The sequence below is a fragment of the Nannospalax galili genome, unplaced genomic scaffold, assembly GCF_000622305.1.
Source record: "Nannospalax galili isolate Female #2095 unplaced genomic scaffold, S.galili_v1.0 scaffold150, whole genome shotgun sequence".
NCBI classification, from domain to species: domain Eukaryota; kingdom Metazoa; phylum Chordata; class Mammalia; order Rodentia; family Spalacidae; genus Nannospalax; species Nannospalax galili.
In genome coordinates, this window is record NW_008329320.1 from 1,062,333 (window position 1) to 1,084,925 (window position 22,593).

A 22,593-nucleotide genomic window follows, 5' to 3' on the forward strand; every position below is an offset into this window, starting at 1 on the left:
CATCATGGAACGTGGGAATTACTGTACAGGGTCCTTAGCAACAGCAGAACACGAACGTGTGCCCAGACAAGTATCAGGATTTTCTTCTTCCAACTTTAAAAGAACATCAAACTTAAAATCCATACCACTGACAAAATAGCTGAACAAATGGAAGAAATTAGAATACTTATTGTTTCCTTAGGCAATAATCTCTCTGCAGCAAAGATGGAGTCTTACCAAGAGCTATGCAAACATTCAATTCTTACAATCTGGCAAAACAAAAGCATTCTCTAAACATCTCTCCACATGAACCATTCAAGGAGGATGTCCCTAATAACATCACCACCCTCTCCACCCCACCTCCCGGGTAGAGTTGCTTTTTAAGTCTCAGCCTCTGAGGTGGGACTCTGCCTATGAATTATGTCACTGCTGCTGGAATAAAGGACATAAACTGGTAATCAGAGCCCAGTGAATACTGCCCCATCCCACAAATTCAAACACTGGAAATCTTTGAGTGCTACAGAAAATCAGAGAACAGTTTCTAAATGGACAGTGTTCCCACCAGTCTTAAGCAAAAGATTTGAATAGACTGAGGGGGAGAAAACACAGCCTAGGCCAGACATCTGTGCAACCTTCCCAGGAGTGTCTCTCAGGAGGCTGAGTACATGCACTGGGAATCATAGCCTTCTCTCTAAGATCCTCTCTCCAGACTGATCAGTTTAGATCCCCCTGGGTATGAGAGAGGGTCTGTTACCATCTTTCTACACAATGTGCACCCCAGGCTACCCACTTACTTTGGAATGGAGATTTTCAGGGTTGAATTTTCATTTTGCTTACATATACCCAACCCTAGGCACCATCAATCAATGTTTTATGAATGACAATATAGGACAAAGGTAGAAATTGGGTGCCTGCATAGCCTTTAGCTCACCTTTGACCTCAGCAGAGATCTCACAGATCTCCAGCACTGTACCTGCTAGTGTCACTGGGATTTGTGTGAAGGCAACATAATGATTATGTTTCACTGTGTACTGAGCACTGAGAAGTTCCTAAAGACTAGCGCCCTTGGTCTGTGAAGTCTTTACAAAACTGCCCTTCTTTCCTTCTGTCTGCCTGCTCCCTTCCTCCTCATAGCTTTATTTATTTGTTTGCAGCATATTACCCAACCACATACCAACCCCAGCAGACTATGTGAATAATGCATTGTAAGGTTCAGTAGAGCGCAAGGATCATCACACAGATCTTGGGAACAAATTCTTAGAGTCTAGCTATTTCACCAGTCTGACCGTGGAGAGAGCTGTGGGTAAGTCAGCTCTCCACCCCCCATCAAGGCAATCTGCCTGTTCTGTAGCTTCACATGAGATTCTACCATTGGCCCATCCAGCATGGCCATCTTCCTTAGTGAGGAGCTCCATGCTCAATTCAAAATGAGTCACTGAATCATATCATTTAGGACCTTAATCATATCATGAAGGACCTTAATCATTAAGGAAGGAGCGATACAGAGATTTACATCCTGGTGTCCTGTCATTTGAAAGACCAGGTACAACAAATAGAGGTTTACTTATTAATTCATTTTCCCTTTAAAAACAATACATCTCTCAATCAGAGCTTTAACATAAGATATCTTATCTGATAGAATTATATCCTGAATCAAAATACCTTGATACAAGCCTGTAAAGCTTTACTATGAACAAAAAATGCTAGAAGAGTATATCCCTAGACGGCCAAAATTTCACCATCAGCCTCAGCAACATTCTCTTCATAGTCTAGGCTGTGGCTGAACAAAACCCATAAACAAATGACTGAGCACTGTCTGTGGAACTGACAAGCACAAAAATGTAAGTCGTTTCTTTCCAGAGTGGCCAGTCCATGATACAAATTTTCAAAGGATTTAGTTGAAAACCGTTAGCAGGGATCTTGAACCCCTTCCTCACGTGATGGGAAAAGGGTCAGAGCACACAGAAACTCAGAGGGATATTTCTTTGGGAAGAATTATGCAGTGATTTCCAACGTGCCTACTCAGCTTCATGCAAGAGACTTCTAAGCCATCTGGGAAAATTGGGTGAGTATTTGATTCACAACTGGAACATAAAGGTGAGCGAGAAGATGGCTTGTGATCCGAGGATTAGAATGGAGGAGAGGTCACTCTGTGTTGTGATCACTCCAGTGTTGGGCTGTATCTGTGTGTAAATGTATTTCTGTATCACATGCAGTAGGAAGCTGTCTCAGATCTCTGTAACAGGGAGGACCAGATAAAGAAGGAGGACAGGGAAAAGCTGACAGCCTGCTAGAGAAGCAATAACCAGAAACCAGCATGCCCTTCCTTCGAAGAACTGCAGAAGAGTGCGTCCACTGATGATTCAGGAATGGGGTTAGGGGAGGAGAGAGGTCTTCAAAGGCCCCCTCTGATGCCACACTGAAGCTGCCACAATAAAGTACCAGAGTACCACCTGCACCTTAAACAAGAGAAACAGTCCTCACAGTTCTATAAGCCAAGTGGGAAAGTGTGGCAGGGCTGGTTTCATTCCAGTCTTTCTCTTGTCTATGTCCTCTCTCCTCTTCCGAGGAGACCACTGTTACTGGATGAAGGCTGACCCATATAATCTTGTTTTAGCTTAATGACTTCTGTAAATGCATCTCCAAATACAGCATATTCTTAAGTACTAGGAGTTTGGACTTCAGCATCCAATTTTGGGGGTGTAGTGTCCAGCCTACAACACCCCCAGAAAAATCACAAGAACAAGATTCAACCCCCAAACACCCATCAGGCTCAGAGAACATGGAACTGTGTAGCCATAGTACCCATCAAACAGGGTCTTCTTTATCTCTCTGCTCCTCTAGTCCAGTTTTTCAGAGGTTCTTACAGAAATTATAACCCAAGACAGGAAGACCAGGGAGGCAGGAGAACAGGGTGAAGTACTGAGATGGGTGGTGGGGGGTTGGGAAGCCATTTACCTTAAACTGAATTTTATCTCTTTATCTGATATTGGACATTTTGGGTTGGGGGTGTGATTCAGTGGTACAATGTCTATGGAGCATGCTCGAGGCCTTGGGTTCAATCCCCAGCACTGGAAAAAATTAAAAAGAAACACAAGGAATTGAACATTGTATGTTCTGAATTGAGAGTATTTAGAAAATGAAATTAAGCTTGGAACTTTTTAAAATCAATAATAACTGGAAAACTGAGAGCAAAGACTACATTAACTTTACTTGCAAGTAGTTGGACACAAAGGGAAGTTGTTTTGTGATTACATCTTAGAAATATCAACTCACCAAACCAGATATATATGACTATACAAATAAGCAAATTTTACTGAGCATTAATTATGGGCTGGGTACTTTCCTATACGTTATCTCTTTTATGAATTAACTAAGGTACAGGTCTGATAGAAGATTATGCATATGATTAAGTTAGGAAATAGGCTAGGCATGGTAGCCTACGCCTTTATTCCCAGCACTCGGGAGGCAGGGGCTGGCAGAGCTGTAAATTCAAGACCAGTCTGGTCTACACAGTGAGTGAGTTGAGTCCAGCTAGGGTTGCATATTTAAAAAAAAAAAAAAAAAAAAGTAGGGGCTGGAGAGATGGTTCAGCGGTTAAGAACACTGACTGCTCTTGCAGAAGACCCAGGTTTGATTCCCAGCACCCACATGCTGGCTACCAACCATCCTTAACTCCAGTTCCAGGGGAATCCAAAGCCCTCTTCTGACCTCTGTGGCACTGCAAGACACAGGTACACTCACATACCTGCAGGCAATACACTCATACACATAAAATAAAAATAATAAATAAAATATTTTTTTAAAAAGTTAAGAGCCAGGTGTGGTAGCAGTAGGCCTTTAACTCCAGCATTAAGCAGGCAAAGGCAGGCAGATCTCTATGAGATCTAGGCCAGTCTGGTCTAAACAGTAAGTTCAGCTGGGGCTACAAGGAGACCCTGTCTCAAAAAAAGTTAGGAAATGGTGAGGGTAATGAATAGACTAATAACTCTAATTACATCATTTACACTGAATACACATACCAAAATATCACACTACAGCCCATAAATTATGTCAATTAAAAATTTTTAATGTTTTAAGTAATTTTTAAAAAGGATTTTATTTTGCCAATGAAATCTTTCTCAGATACTATAATATCTCACATTTTTCAAAGAAAATAAGTGAACGCATTCTTTTAGGATCATAAATGTCATTCAGATATTGCCTCAAAACAACCAGGCAGTAAAACTCTCTTGAGAACATTAATCTCCGTACACTCGCAACTCGCCTTCATCCAGGGGATGACGTTATTCTTGAAAACCAAATTTATCATTCTTCTTTGAGAATAAAGCCTGCCATCCACCAGGACTGATCTCAGTCCATGAGTCAGACAAAGTCATCCGCCTGATCTGAAACTGCCCGTGGCTCTGGCAACATTACTATCTGGTCTGTCAAACCTGCTACTTACATGCTCTAATAAGCTTACCGAAGAGAAATTCCAAGGTCACCTCCTGCCCCAAATCCATCCAATTTCAAAAACACAGGCTTAATCAAAACAAGCTAATTCTGGATCATAAAAATCTTTCTAGGTCTAAGAAACTCCATGTAGTTATCCCTTAGAGTGAGACTACTTTTAAGAAGTCTCAACGCTCTCACTGAACTGTACTTATCTTTTGATGCTCACTTCAATACCACCCTCTAAACACACTGCCATGTTCACCTCTTATAGGAACTGCCCTGCACATATCTAGTAACCAGTCCAAATGGCCAGGTACCTGATGGCCTATGTGCCCATGTGTGCAAAGGTTCTGCACCTCCTTCCTCCAATGTCCACTCACTACATTTTATTCATCTTGCATTATCAAGTTAAAAAAATTCAAGCTGGGGCTGGAGAGATGGCTCAGCAGTTAAGAGCACTGACTGCTCTTGCAGAGGACAAGGGTTCGATTCCCAGCACCCACATGGTGGCTATGAACTGTCCTTAACTCCAGTTCCAGGGGAATCCAAAGCCCTTTTCTGACCTCTGCGGCATTGCATGACACGGGTGCACTCACATACACGCAGGCAATACACTCATACACATAAAATAAAAATAATAAATAAAATATTTTTTAAAAGATTCAAGCTTTCTGGGCATGGTGGCACATACCCATAATCTTAGCGCCAAGGAGACTGAGGCGGGAGGATGAGGGCTTCAAGACCAACTAGAATTACGTAGTGCGATTCTGACTCAAAAGACTGAAAAAAATAAAAATAAACAAATTAAAATTTCCAGGTCCAATCCTAGCAATTAATGGTGAAAATGAATTTTTTTAAAAGGCAAAATGGTATAGTTATTGTGGAAGGCAGTCTGGCAGTTTCTTTAAATTAAATATAAATTTACCAAATGACCCATCTATTCTATTTCTATGTACCTAGGTAGGAGAAAAGAAAATATATCCACACAGAAACTTGTATATGAATGTTTATAGAAGTATTCATACAAAATCATATGAAATTATACAAAAGTAAAATTTGAGTGTCTTGGAGATAAAAAAAGTGTGAATTTCCATATAATGGAACACTGTCAGTAGTGAAAAGGAATACAGTGTGGATCCATGGTATAGTGTGGTGGTGCACTGGTGGTATGGTGTTGAGCGTGATGTATTCTGGCGTGATCAGTGTAGTGGTGAACAGCTGCCTTCTATGGTGCAGTGTGGGTGAGCTCAGAAGGATTATGCTAAAGACCAAGTAGCACATGATTCTGCTTCTGTGGTATGTCTAGGAAAGAAAAATTTATAGACAAAAATAGGTTAGTGATAGTCTGGGGCTGGGCTGGTAACAGGGATAACTGGGAATGACAATAAAACTCTTTCTAGGATGTGGTTGTGCAACTCTGTCAATTTATTAAAAATCACCAACTTGGATCCTGAAATTGGGGATGTAAATTGTGGTAGAATATAAACACCCCGGTGAAGTAATTTCTAAAAAAAAAATCAAATGCAAAAAGTAAAAAAAGGTCCATATGCAAAGGGGGTGTGGTTGTGAAAAGTATTTATAGTAAGTGAGATCAGCTCTACTCGTGGTTAGATTTAATCCGTTTCTACTCCTAGAAGATTTTATTGCCAAAAGTTGGCTAACTGCATTTTTCATCGGCTCGTTGACTCAGTTTCAAAATGGGGACAACCTGGATCCTCCATGAGGCAATGATGGAAATGTCATTTATAGTCATCAGTGATTGCTTTTAGCCTGTGAAATCTCTTTACCCAGTCATGCAGTATCTTAAATAACTTCTAAGAAAAACAGGATGGACGGATGGACACACACACACACACACACCGTAAAACATTTCTGTGAATGCTAAAACCTGGCAGCAGGAAAAAGGGAGAACCCTGAAATGATTTCTGCTACCCCAAGTATCATATCTGGACATTTGAACACTGAATTCAACAAGTTTGCTTCTCATCCCTGTCTAAGCTGACAATCTTTCATTTCATTCTGCTGATGCTGCTTCTGTGTACTGTAGAGGTGAGCCTATGACACTGGGTTTATTGTGCAGGACCCAGCCTTGTTCATCCTCTCTCCCACCTCACCCACACGCCTCTGGCAGTGGCCACTCTCCTAGAGATGGGGCTGTGTCTCTCCTAGAGATAGGTGGAAGAGACTCTTCTCTGGCGGTGAAGCTGAGAAAACATGCACCTCACAGCTGTCAAAGCCCAGTTCCACCCTGTAGGGAAGCTGTTTGGGAGACAGGAGTAGGGTGACTCCAGTTCCACCCTGTAGGGAAGCTGTTTGGGAGACAGGAGTAGGGTGACTCCAGTTCCACCCTGTAGGGAAGCTGTTTGGGAGACAGGAGTAGGGTGACTCCAGTTCCACCCTGTAGGGAAGCTGTTTGGGAGACAGGAGTAGGGTGACTCCAGAGACTCATTCTGCCTATTCCACTCATCTCTGAAGTCAGTGGCTAAATTTACTCCATGAACCTAGAGAAGTGGCATATACAATCCCTTGAATCGATAAAGGAATAACCTGCCCTGTACCCTCAAGCCAGCCAGTTAAACAGGGTGTATTCATCATTCACTTATTTAGCCATGAGCCATTCCCAAATATGACTCCTTGGGATCTTCACTGGGAGACACAGTCTCTTCAAAAGACCTTGCCAACAATCCAAATCGAAGTCTTTTAAGACTACTTCCATCAGAGAGTAAGCTCTACAGATAACCAAGTCTACAACTAAAATAATTATCACCTGGAAATGAACAGCTCCGACTACCTTTTTTTTTTTTCCCTTGTTCTTTTTTGAGACAGGGTCTCCCTGTAGCCCCAGCTGGCCTGGAACTATGTAGACCAGGCTGGCCTTGAACTCACAGAGATCTACCTGCCTCTGCTTCCTTAGTGCTGGGATGAAAGGTGTGGACCACCAAGCCCAGCAGCTCAGACTACTTTTAAAAGCCACTATTAAAAGCTAAGGTTAACTGGAATAATTCTTAAGGTCTAGAAATGGGATGAAACTCAGCACTCCTGGTTCCCCAGAGACTAGGCTTCAAACAGCTGAGTAGGTAAAAAGAGGGAGAGCAGGAAGCAGTTCCTGGAACCGAGTAGAGAAAAACCTTCAGGATTGTTAGGAACAACAGGGACAGGGAAAGCTGTCCTGGGAGAGAAGATAGAGGTGGAAGGTGGCACTCTGCTGGGCCAAAAGGCCTTCAGGTTCCATGATAGTCCTCTGGACAATTATCTTTGAATAGTGAAGATGTGATATGAAAATATAGTTGCTCACCCTAATTTATTCTAAAAAAAGATACTTGGAAGAAAAGTCTAACAATGGCTCAAATGTCGAGCAGTACTGCCCAGGGACTCTAGTCAGTCTGAATTTGCTACATGACTTCCTAGGCAGTGTAGATGGAAAAGTCTTTCAGATCTTTTATCCACGAGACAAGATGCCTCCAGCTATTTCTTGCCTGTGCCACTGGGGACCTACAGCTGCCTGGTGAAGACAAACTCCTGGCAATTTAATTTGAAATCCTTAAACTTCAATTTTTCCATTCTCAGACACTTTCATGTTCCACCATAAAAGGCAAACTGTTAACATGAATGATAGAGACTGCTTCCACTAATGAGCAAAGATGTAATATGCTCCTCCATTGTCCCACACATCCACAAACCTACATACCTTACACTTGATGCTACAAGAGTTTCACCAGTTACTCCAGACCTTGCCCTTTAAGAGGAAGGAGACATGTTAGAGCAAAGGTAAGACACCTATAATGTCTTCCTTATATGATATGCACCAATACCGAAGGCACACACAGTTCATGCAGAAATGTGAACCACAAACTCCTGTTTACAAATTAGCCTTACAATTAAAAAAAGAAAGAAAAGTCCACATAGACAGATGCACTAACAGAAAAGCAGAGATGGAGATTTGTAGACCCAGAACTCATCTGTCCATTATACCACGTAGCTACTTTACAGAAATGCTCAAAGCCAAGAGCAAAATCCCAGAAAACTGGGTAGACATAGGGAAGCTTGGTCAGATGAGGATTTACCGAAAGTATTCTAATGTCCTTTTGCTTTTTGTGGTTTTTCTCTTTTATGTCTTATGGATGGGGCAGGGCCTCGTGCATTCTAGACAAAAGCTCTAGCTGAGCGTGGTGGCGTACGCCTTTAATCCCAGCACTCAGGAGGCAGAGGCAGGCAGATCTGAGTTCAAGGCCAGCCTGGACTAGTGAGTTCCAGGACAGCTGGGGCTATAGGGAGACCCTGTCTCAAAAAGACCAAAAAAAGCTCTAGCACTGAGCTATATCTCTATCCCTACTGAGGGTATTCTAGGTACCAGGTGGTATGACAGTTGCAGCATCTAAATGAAGGCATCTTACATAGCCAAGGCTGCCTAATACTATAGGCATTAGTCACGAGTTGCTTTGAACATTTGAGATGTAACTGGTATAAACTAAGATACATAATCAATGGAAATACAGACTTTCATAGGAAAAGAAAACCTCACCTATCTTCACTAAAAATTTTTTTCTTTTTTTTTTTGGTCCTTTTGAAACAGGGTCTCCCTGTAGCTCCAGCTGGCCTTGAACTCACAGAGATCCACCTGCCTCAAATTTTATATTAATTATAGGTTAGGGAAGGAATAACTAACAGTTTTACCCTAATTAGGATTGACAAATCTCAATGGGTGTGCAAGCTCAACCATTACCCCATTACATACTACTCAAAAAGCATGTCTCCATTCAAACAGTTTTCCAAAGCAGTCAACATGGAATTTAATGTCACGTTCACTTCAGTTTGACTGCTTTGGAAAACTAACTGCTCAGCTGTTGAAAGAGAACCACAATATACAATATAACCACTATTTTATTGCTTCATTTCAACTGTGGATAAAGCAGGAAAGTCTTCTGAGGAACTTGCTAATGCAAGTTGGAATAGGACAATTTTACACTGTCCAAATTACATAATGATGTAAAAGGAATGGGAACAGAGAAACACATTTACAAGCTATACTGTGTCACACTGGCATTCGGGAAAATCTCTTTTTTGCTGTAGATTAATAGCAAGAATAATCATTTAGCCAATACATTCTCAGCTCTTCAAAGCAAACTGACAGAAAGCATGGCAACATACCACAACAGTTACAGTGGATGTCATTTACCCAAATCAGGACCTCTTTGGCTTTTCCCATTTGCAACTCTTCTTTAGTAGAAAAAAATTTTGTGACTCTGGCAATAGGTATGCAAATCAAACATTTACTGACAAATCACAAAGAAATGTATCTTGAAACAATTCTTATATATACATATAACTTCAGCACTTGTTAAAGAAAAAGTCTGTTTATATACTAATGAGATGGATGTGCTTATTCATTTTTACATGAAGAATTAATCTTGGCTGAATATTTGCTACTGCAGGACACAGAGCACCTTCAGTGTTCTCCAGAGTTGACTGATAGTTTGATTTTTAATTATTGAAGCTGAAAGCATTACCTTACATAAATATGCAGCACAAAACAACACACACATGTTTAGAACCATTTCAGAAATTGTTGAAAATTCTGTTCTAATCCCAAGCCAAATTCATTTAGTGATTTCTTTATGAAACTCAAGTCAGCAACCCAAACATCCATTTTTAAAATCAAGCACTCCAATACAAAATAATACAAAAGTATACTAATCTGATACATGCTAAGGAATGATTTGTTTTCCACAATGAAACCATTATGCTTCTATAGGAGCAGAGAGCTTTGCACAGTCAAAACATTACAATTTATTACATGAAACAACCTTGAACCTGAGTGGAGGAGGGGTTTCAGGTGGTGTTTACTGGCTGTGCATGACGGTGCAAAGTGTGCATGTTCTATGTTCAGAACCAAGGCTATAATGAAGCCATGCAATGCACCATGGGTGAGCACTGCCCGACACACCACAGATTTAATGTGTGTTTGATTTTGAATTAATTTTTGGTCACTGTGCATTCAGAAACTTTTACTGTTGCCACATTTTTCTGTAAATCTCACATGGAGTTACTATGGGGTCACAACCCACAGTTAGCTAGGATTTAAAGGCCTGCTTTGCAGGGCAGAAGAGATGGCTCAATGGTTAAGCACAAATACAGCACCCACAAGGCAGCTAACAACCCTCCATAACTCCAGTTCCAGGGGAATTTAACGCCCTCTTCTGACCTCCAAGAGCAAATCATGACACATGGCACTTAACACACACGCAGGCAATACACTCATACACATAAAAATAAAAAATAAAAAATAAATTTAAAGGACTGCTTTGCAAATTTTTTCTCTTTAAGTTATAAATACTTCAGTGCTCACAACCACTCCTGAATGAAATGGCATGATTATTTCCAGCTTCCAGATTAGTAAACTGTAGCACAGGTTTATTTGACCAAAGTGGCAACACTTATGAACAAAAGAGGCTAGATTTAAAGTGAAGTTCAATTTTTGAGCCCAATAGGACACTGGGTTATGTATTAGGCAACACTGAAAATAAAGCTTGGCCAGATCTACCTTCTCAGTGCCTAAAAAAATTAACAAGTTGCCTTTCAAGATAGAATGGCGGCCCTGGCAGTTAAGAGCTGGCTCTCAGGAGCCTGAATGGACCAATTTGTAGCAGCATTCATCTGGCTGCTGGCCCTCACTCCCAAGGCCCTGCCTCTTCAAGGAAGGCAGCTTCTGTCTTTGTTTGTGAGGCACATGCTTGATGAATAACTCCACTGAAATCACAAGTCAAATCTTTTTCCATTTAGCCTTGCTGAAGATACCAAGTCACTATCAGAGAAAATGTAAAGATAATTAGAGACAAGTGAAGTGGCTATTTTTACAATTCAGCTGAGCTGGCTAGCACTGACTGGGGTGGAGGCTCCCATGTTTTGGCAATAATTCAGAAAAGCAGAACGTCTGATATGCAGATACTTCTCTATGGTTAGGACATTATGTGCCTGAAGAAATGATCCATTTGTACAACTCTCTCCAAAACTTGTATAATTTTCATGCTGTAAAGATGCTGTCATTCTTCAGGACATCGAAAAGTATTGTTTTGTTTTGTTTTAACTCTAATTTTAGAAAAGCTGCTGAAAGACAAGAACAGGGCAGGGGAGAGCAGGTGACGCACGCCACACACGAAGCACCCACAGCCTGCAGGCATCCACTTCAGCCGGGGGCAGACAGGTAGGGACCGGATTGTATGAGTGGCTCCTTCCGTTGCCTTTGCCACAGTGGATCCAAACACCCACTTTTGCTGTCATGAGAATGACAAATACCCTTTGTTCTATGGGGTATGCACTTAATTAGGGGTGATATTAAAAGTCTTGCTTGCAGTGAACTGGCCAAAACACAAGCTAGGCGTCGCTGGGAAGGAGTCCTTGCACTGTCTGCTTTGAGAAACTATAGAGGAGTGAAAGAAAAAGGCACAGAACACTGAATAAAGTCGCACGGCATCTAAAGAATGGAAATCCATCAGGACTGCTGAGTGCACATACATTTAAGGTTGGTATCCAACAAGTTTTTTAAAAAGTTCAAGGAAATTCTGCATTACAGAAATATGAACACTGGATATTGGTTATTATTTCTACCCTGTATTTTACTTTTTCCAATTAAAAAAAAAATGTCTTCCTCAGGAGAAAAATGCTACAGCCACAAAGAAAACCTAAGGATTTGGTTTTTCTTTTTTCCTTGAAACAAAGGTTCAAAAAGGTTCTGGGAGCATTCAAAGCATCTTCCACCCAGGATGCACGTGGCATCCACTGGAGATTCGTTGGAAAGAGAGAATGGGAGACTACTCAGCTCTTCCACTGGTGTTACAACCTCCTGCCAGGGCTCATGAAGGCCCCTGAATGCCCCCTGGGGTCTGGCCTGTCTGTGGAGAAGCCCTGTCTTCTATTTTCCCTGTGGCTGCCTCCCTGGTGCCTTGGAGGACGCCATCATACCTTGGCTGGTTCTCTCGGCTACACAAGTCAGTATGTCCTCCATTTTGAGAAACATTCAATCATCAGTGTGTCAACTTTCATGGGAGGAAACATTCAGATCACTTGAACATTCCTGTCAAATTAAGACTCAGAACAGAACCGGTTAACTCTCTGACAAAGTATGACAGATTTAAGTGGTTCTCTCTCACTCCATGGGATGCTAAGGGCTTGTGTTCCACATCTTTTCTGTGCTTCACATTCATGGTCGTTTGCCTCATCTGAGACCCAATTTTCACCCTATTCCAAGTGGCCTGTCCAAGTCTAAACAAGTCTTTTGCATTTGTAACAATAATAATTAGCTCTATATAGGTCTTCTGAAGGCATAATCTGTGTCTAGGAGACACACAAAAAAAATGTGTGTTTAGGAGCCAGTGCTGTGAGCAGGCAGAACTAAGGTCATGTCTAGCTCTGCCTCTTACTGGCCAAGGTGTTATTTATTTCCCAGGGTCTCAGCCTCCTCTGCAAAAGTTGTTCTCCCCACCACTGTCATTACAACCACCTTAGACTGTATCAGATTTTGAGCATGTTGTACCTAGTTGATATTTTGAGGCAAGGGCAGAGCTTGTCATTCAGGAATGTTCAAACATTCAGTTCTCCACCAATCTGTGCCACTCATAAGAAATCTGACCACACTCCTGGATCAAATTGAGTCTAGCTTTGATGTTATTCACTGACAATTCAGCAGCAAAGCCACAGAGGTGTTCAGGTCAACTAACTTGTCTTGCTGAGAGAGCATACTGTAACATGTAGGCCAGCCTCTGTTTTGGTGCAGTTTTTGGGTGGCTTGAGATGCCACCGTGGGCACTCCTCTATGGAAGCTTTAAGTGTGGCTCACAACGGCAGTGCCTTCCTCCTGTGTCTGGAGGTTTTCACAGAGGGTTTTCCTTTGCAAAAGCAGCCTTCCACCTGATAGCCAGCTTCCCACTGATAAAACATGATCCTGTCTTCCATTGGGTTTGACTGAGATAATTCCACCTGACTACACAGTCAAGACTATGCTAAAACAGAAGAAGCTGGAATATTTCTGTATTGGGCTGAGTAGGCCCACCTACCCTATGAGCCTACGATAAGGTCAGGTAAGGTCCAGGATGTCTCCAGTTTCTCTTACGTAGCAAAGCCAGGGAACTGTTACTCTTCAAGAACAGGAGATAACATAGGCCTAATTCCAGACCAAGTGACGTTACCCTTGAGTGAGAAATTCAAGCTCCATTTTTAGAATTCTTCAGGTCTCTGTGAAATAGTATTGCTTTTTGTTCAGGGGGTGGGGTGTGGCAGGGAACTGCCATGGTGCATATGTGGAGGTCAGAAGACAACTTGTGGCAATCTGTTCACTCCTTCTACCATGTGGATTCTTGGGAATCACACTCACACTATGTGGATTCTTGGGAATCACACTCAGGTCATCCCTGAGAGAGGCTCGACAGCAAGTACCTCTACCAACTGAGCCATCCTACCAGCTCCCAGAGTCACACTGTGTTATTTCTAAATAGTATCTTACTACAGCCAATAGAACTAGTTCCTAAAAATGGCCAACAGTATGTGGACTGGCTAGTGTAGCAATCAGTGACTGGTTTTCCAATTGAGGTTCTAAAACCCACAATTAATTTTTTTTGGCATACATAATAGGTCATCAAACTTTCCTGGAGGAGAATGGCAGATGATAGAAAACAGACTCCCTTGAGACGTAGCTGTAAACAGGATAAATGCAACAAGGTTTTCCAGATACATTCAATAGATCTTGGGTTCTTAAAGATCTGGATATTCCAAAGAGGTTCAGAAACGGCTTCAGGGCAAGAAGGTCCATAAACCTCTTAAATCTTATTTTTTTTATATTAATTTTTTTGAGCATACAGCATTAGTGAACGTGATGCCAATTTCCTCCATGGAAAAAATGGTCCAAACCCTGCATCAGATTTGCAGAGGGGCCACCTAAAGCTCCAAAATATTTCAGAGGTATCACTAGACGGTCTTTGGTTTGAAAAATGGATTCCTTTTGGAGGAAAATGCTTTACTTCAGTGATGCCATAATGTAAAAGGAAGCTTGTCTCAGTCCTTCTAACCCTGCCAGTGAGCCCTGCCAGAGCTTTCTTTCCTGGCTGAGGTTCTACCAATTCAGCCAGCAACAGCAGCTGGAACAGTACAGTCAAGTAAAAAGGAGATGAAATAAAATGTGATTAAGCAAAATGAATTCATCTAGAAATCATAAATAAAAAAGGGGTTGAATATGATTGTATAACCTCAACACTCAGAAGGCTGAGACAGGAGAACTGCAAATTCAAGGCTAGCCTGGACTATAAGGCAAGACCCTGGGGAGAGAGACAGAGACAGAGAGACAGAGACAGAGAGACAGAGCCAAAGAGACAGTGATTTTGTTCTTATCAATAACAAATAATAGTACTGAAATGGAGGTATTGTGTTTTTAAAATTATTTTTATTAAATAATATACTGTATATTACAATCATATATGGTTGGAATAAAAACAGATATAGGGGCTGGAGAGATGGCTCAGTGGTTAAGAGCACTGACTGCTCTTGCAGAGGACCCGGGTTCGATTCCTAGCACCCATATGGCAGCTATGAACCATCCTTAACTCCATTTCCAGAGGAATCAGAAACACTCTTCTGACCTCCGTGGCATTGCACGACACAAGTGCACTCATGTACATGTAGGCAATACACTCATATACATAAAATAAAAATAATAAATTTTTTAAAAAAGAAAAACAGATACATGATAAACTGCTAATGTGGTGGTACTTGATAATAAACTTTGGAATTTATAATATGAATTTAATAGGAAGAAAAAGTAAGGAAAGAAAAACAATCTGGGGCTGGGAAAAATGGCTTAGCAGCAGAGGACCTGAGTTCAGTTCCCAGCACCCATGTCAGGTAGCTCACAACTGCCTGTAACTCCAGTTTCAGGGGGATCTGATATACTTGGTCTCCAAAAGCACCTCAAATGCACATACTCACATAGACACCCACATACAGACATACTCATATGCACATAAATTAAAAATTTTAAAGAATTTCTTTTAAAAAAGAGACTCTATCCTCTGTGTGGTAGCTTCTTGGACTACAACAATCTTTTCTTGTATTTAGATTGTTTACTTAGAAGCAGGGTAAAGTAATAATGAAAACCATGCACAGGGCGATCAATGGCCATGGAATTATATGACAGAACATTGTGATTTCCAGGGAATGTCTACTTAATATAGAAAGAACTAGGGTATATCATAGGTAAAAGTGGATCACATGGATCACAAAAACCCAGTGGAGCAGTGCAGACACAATGCACAGACTCATCAAAAATATGGAGAGAAAAGGAGAATCTTTCATCTAAGCTATAACTTGCATTTTGTTGCTACCTACACTGTCTTTTGATTATCATTTAAACTCTAGACTAGATGGTTCTATGATGGCTACCATGAGGAGCCACATGCACATGGATGTGTGTGTGTGTGTGTGTGTGTGTGTGTGTGTGTAGTTCAATAAATACTAATCATATGTCTTGTGCCAGACATCTATTGGACTCCCTGTATAAATCTGAATGAGGTATATTTCCCTCAATTAAGAAAATATGTTTTATTTTTAAATACATGATTTAGTCAATAGAGGTACTTTTAAAAATGTTAACTAAGTTTAATGATACACATCAGCAAATCTGTTCTTTGTTCCCTGAAAATAATCTGGAACTAGAAATTGGGACACATGACGAGTAATCCTCTCACTTTTGTTCTATCACCTGTATCTACAACCAAAGAGAGGAACTCGCATTATATTATATAACACTCTACTAACAATCATATAATTCACTGCTTGTGGTTAACTACGCCTCTCTTGACCCATAACATGCTGATTTCATTCACTGTCATTTTACTAGAGAAAAAATGGTTGAAATTCTATGTGCTAGCCATTTTTTGAGGATGCCATCAGTATCATTTGCCTATATACTTAACTGAAAAAAATAATTAGACTCCTTTCGCTATGAGTGAAAGTACACTTGAGGCCTCTGATATTGAGCTTTGTTCTGTCAACTCCTACACTCATCACCCAAAGTAGAGAAAATTCAGTTGGCTATTGGCAAAATAAAGCCTTGTGCTGTAACAGTGAATATTTTCTCTACCATGAGTTAAGGGCTTCCTGATGCTGCAGTGTTTGGGGGTTCCTTGATGCATAATGGTTGCTCCTGGATCTTCAGATTAAGGTCATTTTACCACCACCATGCAAACACCCTGTCCTGCAATCTTCCCAGATGAAGGCATGTCAGGGTAATATGCATATTCTCTCCAACAATTCAGAGAAAAGCTTTTCTGTTCTTAGAAATTCACCATGGTTGGTATTGCTGGAGACTGTGAGACTCTGGACAGATTCTGTGTAGAGGGGAGGGTAAGCCTCCCCCCTTTACACCTTTCACATTAATAACATCAGAAAAACAGGATTATCAAGAAAAAAAAAAAGATGAGCGCATTATCAAGCATCCTGTTACTCACTGTTCTTTGAATTTAGATTTAGGTAAAAAATTGGGTGAAAAATATCCCAAGACACAAGTGCTGTGTGAGATGGATTACATTGTAAAACAGAGTGGTTTCTTGTGTTTTTTATCCTGTTAGAATCTGTAAATGACATGGAGGGTGTTTGATCATAGCTATGGAACACCTAACATTCCCAGGATGCCCAATATGTGCTGAAGAAAAGGGGATGCGAGAGGAGGGGGAATATCTCAAGTAGAATTTTTTTTAATTTTTAAAAAATTTATTGGGGGAGGGCATATGTGCCATAGGTCAGAGGACAACTTACAGGAGATGATTATCTCCTTCTACTATGAGGGTCCTAGGGACCAAACTCAGGTCATCAGGGTTGTCAGCAAGCATCTTTACCCACTAAGCCATGTTCCCGGCCCCTCCTTTCACTTTTCTGTGAGTTCCAGGGATCAAAATCAGGTTGCCAGGCTTGTGTGCTAAGTGCCTTTACCCACTGAGCCATCTCACCAGATTGAGCTTCAAGTAGGAAAAAAAAAATTTTTTTTAAGCATAATATTGATAGCTGGGCTTGGTGATGTGCCTGTAATTCTATACCTGAGGGCAGAGGTGGGAGTAGAATGAGTTAGAGGACAGTCTAATCCAGATAGTGAGTTCTAGGCCAGCCTGGGCTGCATAGTTAGACCCTGAATCAATAAAAAGTACCTTATATCCATTTATATTTATCAAATATGAGTAATTTCTTTGTGTCAACACTGCTCTGGATATTCAGGATTCAACAATAAAAAAGAAGCAAAAATGCCTGTGTTTGTGGCATATACTCTCTAGTATAGAAAGACAGATAATTCTAATATAAGTTAACATGCCTGGCAAGGTAGAAAGTGGCAAGGGCCACAACGGAAAATAAAGTAGGGACGAGGTTACAGGGCATCCTGGGAGTGTCGGAGTGAACACCTCGGGGAAGCAGGCCACACCTATGTGGAAGAGCTCTAGGCAGAAAGAACTGCAAAGGCAAAGCTCAGAGGCCAGGATGTGCCAGGAAGTTTGAAGGGAAAATATGGAAGCCAGTGTGCTGAAATGCACATAAACTCCTCTAGTTTGAGAAGTTAAGGGCAAACTATGCCGTGAACACAGCCACATTTCATATACCAGGGACCGGCCTCTGCACATGCTTACTAAACCCTTGGGTTTACCAAGGAAGAAATGATGAAGAGGACACTGAGTGAGTAATCCGAGATCAGACAACCAACAACCAGCCCCACTAAGTATCCCAAACTCAGCACAATACTGAAGAACTTTTATCTTTTTAAGAAAAGCAAATTAATATAGCCTACCATTTAGAGTTTCAAACTGATCAGCGTTCCACTTTTTCATGTGACAGACAGCCAAAAGAGAGCCTAAATATTAGCTGAGAAATAAGTGAAATAATTAAAGCAGCCTTCCAAGACCTCACTATCCCAGTAAGTTACTGCACAGACAATTTGCCCACAAGGAAATCTGGCTCAGGATGTGGATTGTACCACAGCTTTTTATAGTTTGTTTGTTTGTTTGTTTAAGTAGCTAGCAACAGACCCTCCCTCAGCTACAAAAGTGCCAGTAACTGTGAAATACTGGAAACTGCGAGGGGATGTGTACATTGTCATATATTCACACTCTGTAGTGGCCAAAGTCAGTAAAGATCTACATGAACCCCCCCCCAAATAAGTTTATTAAAAATGCAAACTACATTAATGTAAAATGTTCCATACAAATTTGCAAAAAAATCATTTTTGTAGATGTATAATACATAAAAGTACCAAAATACACTCAGGAACACTACGAACTAAGTCCACATTACTGGTTACCCAAGGCTGGACTCAGAGGAGGAGGGATAGATTAAATTCTTCATTAAAATGTTTTTATTTGAGGAAGGAACTATATGAAGAAAATACGGATCTATTAACTCTTATACCTAGGTAGTGAGAAAATGCTTATGTTCACTTTTTAAAAAAAGATTTATTTATTATGTGTATGTGTTTGTGTGTGAATGTATGTGCACATATGTGCACCCACACAGACCAGAAGAGGGTGTCAGATCTCCTGGAGCTGGAGTTACACTTAGGTGGTTTTGAGTCACTTGGTGTGGGTGCTGGGAACCAAGCTTGGGTCCTCTGCAAATGCAGCGAGTGCTTTTAATTGCTGAGCCAACTCTGCAGCCCACCTATGTTCACTTTTTATGGACACTTGAATTATTTATATTTATTTTGCAAGACAAGCAGGAAGGAAGGAAAGGAAGAGAGGGAAAAACAAAAGTTCTTCACTACAGTGTATTAACTCCAAGGCCCAGTTGTCTTTAACAAAGAATCTCGGTTTCTTTACCTATAAATTTGGATGGGAGTGGTGGCAAGGGTATAACTCCATGATAGAACATATGCTTAGCATACTAGAGGCCCTGAATTTGACAGCTGGGCTGGAGAGATGGCTGTCCTTTAAAGTCATAAAACAAACCTAGGGATTTAAATGCTACAACAAATTCAATAATGTAGCATCTCAGTGACTGGAGATGAAAACTGTGTGACAGCCCAATCCTTATTAAGCAAGCACTGGATAGTGGGAAGAATTGGATATATTTTTTTCCAATAAAATTGACTGTTTTATAAGCCAAAGAGTAAGTTATCCCTAACAAAAGATGATCAAATTATATCCATCAGGAATAAAATTTGCTGCCACCCATGTAAACAGGAACCCAACACACATGAAACAAAGCAATCAAAGTCCAGACTCCCTGGGATTTGCAGGCTGTGTTCAAACCCCTAGGAGATGCAGCTCCTCACTAAAATAAGCTTCTGCTAGGTGCTACTAACGGACAGAATTAATTCGTCCTTCGGCCCAGTCTTTATGGCCTTAAGAACACATTCCTCAGAGAATAAATAAGCAGTGTCTACCCTGTCCCTGGCATCTCCGTGCTTTCTTCTTCCACAAGGGAATCCCCATCCAGATCTCCTGTGAGCTCAGAGAAGCAAAGTGGCGGGTACAAGGTAGTCCTTGAGTCTGCACACTTAGCCGGACATAACTGGAAGCAAAGTTGCGCTGCGCTCTGCTCCTTAGAAAGGAAAGCCTGGCTTTCTATAAAGTTCAGGCCTTTGCGAGGTCACCTCAGCCTCTTCAAGTCACAGTAGGCTCCATCTGCCATAATTACCCAGCTGTTGCCTTTCCAGACTCTTGAGGCCTCCCCTCCCTGCCCGCCCCCAAATGAGATGCTTAGCCTAAAGGGGTTAGAAGAAAATGGTGCAAACTGCAGAACATACTGCGCCAGCAAAGACTAGCCCAAGAGAGAAAGTGAGAAAGTAAGGGAGGATGCCCACCCTCCCAGACAGTGGTAGCAATGGATGGAGACCTAAGCCCCAGTGCCCTCACTCCAGCATCCCTGCTCCTCCCCCTCCTCCTAGCTGAGGTGGGAAAAGGACAATGGGGGCGGGGGTCTGGGGCTGTGGCCGGCCCGGGGTGGTCTAGCCTGCGCCCTCCCGCCAGCCCAAGAGCTCCCCTGAGTCGGAAGAGGAACAATAGCGGACCACGGGTCTCCAGAGTCTGCCGGCGTCTCCCGCTCGCACCTCCTCGCCTGGCTCTTCCAAGTTCAGCGGAGAGGCGGGTCGAGTCCAGAAGCAGGATCCGGGAGCGGGACGCCGCGCAGGTGGGACGGGGGCTGAGCCGCGGTGCCCAGGCTGTCCCCACGGGTCTGCTCATTCATTCCCACCCGCGCTCCTTCCGGAGCCCCACGAGTCGCAGCAGGAACCCCTTCTAACTTGCCGGTCCTCCCTCTCCACCCTGGTCCCCGCCATCCTCCCCTTCCTTAAAACCGTCCTCCGCGGATCGTGGATGGCCACGGAGCCTGGCGGGGCCCTCGCGGTCCCCGCTGCCGTCCCCGGCCCCTCGCGCAGTCACTCTGCTCAGCCCCAGACACAAAGGCGGGGACGCCAGCCCGTCCCGCCCGCAGGTCCCGACTCCGCGCCGCGCACTCACCGCATCCAGGCGGCGGCCGCAGCTCCCGGCCCCACTGGCCGCGCCGCCCCGCCCGCCGCTTCCCCAGGAAAGCGCGGCTGCCGGGCTCGCTTCCTCCTCGGCTTCCTGCGCTCGGTCCCTCCTCCCCGCCGCCGGGTCAGTGGGCGCCGCGGCTCCCGGGCGCAGCCCGCCGGGCGGGGGCAGCCGCAGCACCACCACGTGGCCGCCGGGCGCCGGCCCCCGCCGACCTGGATCCAGCGGGAGCGGAAAGGAGGTGCTAGCCATTCCCCTCCCCTTCACCCCCTGCTCGGCCCCAAATTCCCGGAGTCAGGTGACCCGGCCCGGGACCTGCGGAAGGTGCTCGGGCGGCCGCAGCCACCCACACCTTGAGCCCCCCGACCCTTAGTTTCTGCAGACCGTGGGACTCTTGTGCACGGAACTGTCTCCACATCTTAATTTGAAGTTAGTGGAAACCATCGTGCTTCGACCCACCCCTGGGGTCGAAGGAAGTCCCAGATAGTATTCATTCTGGTCAACTTCCAAAGTCATCTGTGGTCGTGGGAAAGGGAAAAGTGAGGAGTCAGAGTTGCTGATCCAAGCCCCTCTTAACCAGAATCGAATGGGTTACAGGTCCCAAAAGTATTGAACAGAAAGTAAACTAGAACATACTCACATTCTCTGGACCTGGACAGAGCCCATTGGTTGGAGCGACTGGTTCCTCACACGCCTCAGGTGGCAAAACAAAACTTGGCTACGTTGTGTTTCTCTGTTCAGAAGTTAGAAGGGAGACATCTACAGCTTGGACTGGCAGGTTAGCTTAGAAGTGGGCGCGCCCCAAAGCAGTGCCGGAGACAGAAAGGGGTTATGGGCTCTTGTCCTCGGGGCCCCCAGCCCACCAAGACCCGACCTTTGAGCCAAAGTAAACGCCATTAATTCCAAGGATCTCAAACCTCTCCACGCATACTTTTCCATGCATTCTAGTCACGCTAACCAGCCAGGACTTAGAAACTTTCATTCACCAAAGTGCCTTCGACTCCTGGTTCATGCTGCATCTTTCGAACAAGGGAGAAAGCATTCTAGAATAAATGCATGGTGGGACTGTTTCTAGGACCGCTGAGCTTAAAGAGGAGGAAAAATAGCCAATGCTAACAAAAGTGAGATTCACCCTAAACAGAAATGTGTATAATATCTTGACTGTATCTTAGCATCTATAGGTCAGCCTGTTCCTTCTCCTACCTCTACCCAGCTCTCCATCAGCCTCTTACAAGAACTTGCAAATAGAAAACAAAAGTGTCATAAGCTCTCTGCATAGTCTTCACTTCCTAACACCATGCCTCAAAGATTCCCCAGGAAAACAGCCGGGTTAAAGCAAGATGTGCATTTCTTTACCTGTCTCTCAGATAAAATCACACCAAAAGAAACAGGACTGGCGAACACTGTTTAACACTGGCACTTTCTACAGCCCAGATTTCCAGGTTTCTGTTGTGATTCTTTTAATCAAGTACTACAAAGTGTTTCTTTCAGGACCTCTGAGTACTGAACCTGTGTACAGAACAGTGCCACAGTGTGAATTTTCCCCTCTGCTTTTTGTTCGAGCAGAGGCGGCTGGAAAGATGGTACAGAGTGTACAAAACTGCTTTGGAGACAGATACCAGTGTGAGCATACTCTTTAGAAACAGTTGACAAGTTGAAGGAGTTAAACTACTAGACCACAGTTGTG

The 22,593-nt window shown here is 42.9% G+C and overlaps 1 protein-coding gene across 2 annotated transcripts in view; it reads right to left on the minus strand.

Annotated features, from left to right (window-relative positions):
- The window catches only part of Rai14 (retinoic acid induced 14), a 149,135-nt gene extending 128,001 nt beyond the window's left edge, over positions 1 to 21,134 (minus strand). For both annotated transcript variants that reach the window (XM_029564638.1, XM_017798765.2), the window contains exon 1: positions 20,895 to 21,134. The gene's annotated coding sequence lies outside the window, so the exon portion shown is untranslated. The remainder of the gene's footprint in view (positions 1 to 20,894) is intronic.
- Between the last annotated feature and the right edge of the window lie 1,459 nt (positions 21,135 to 22,593).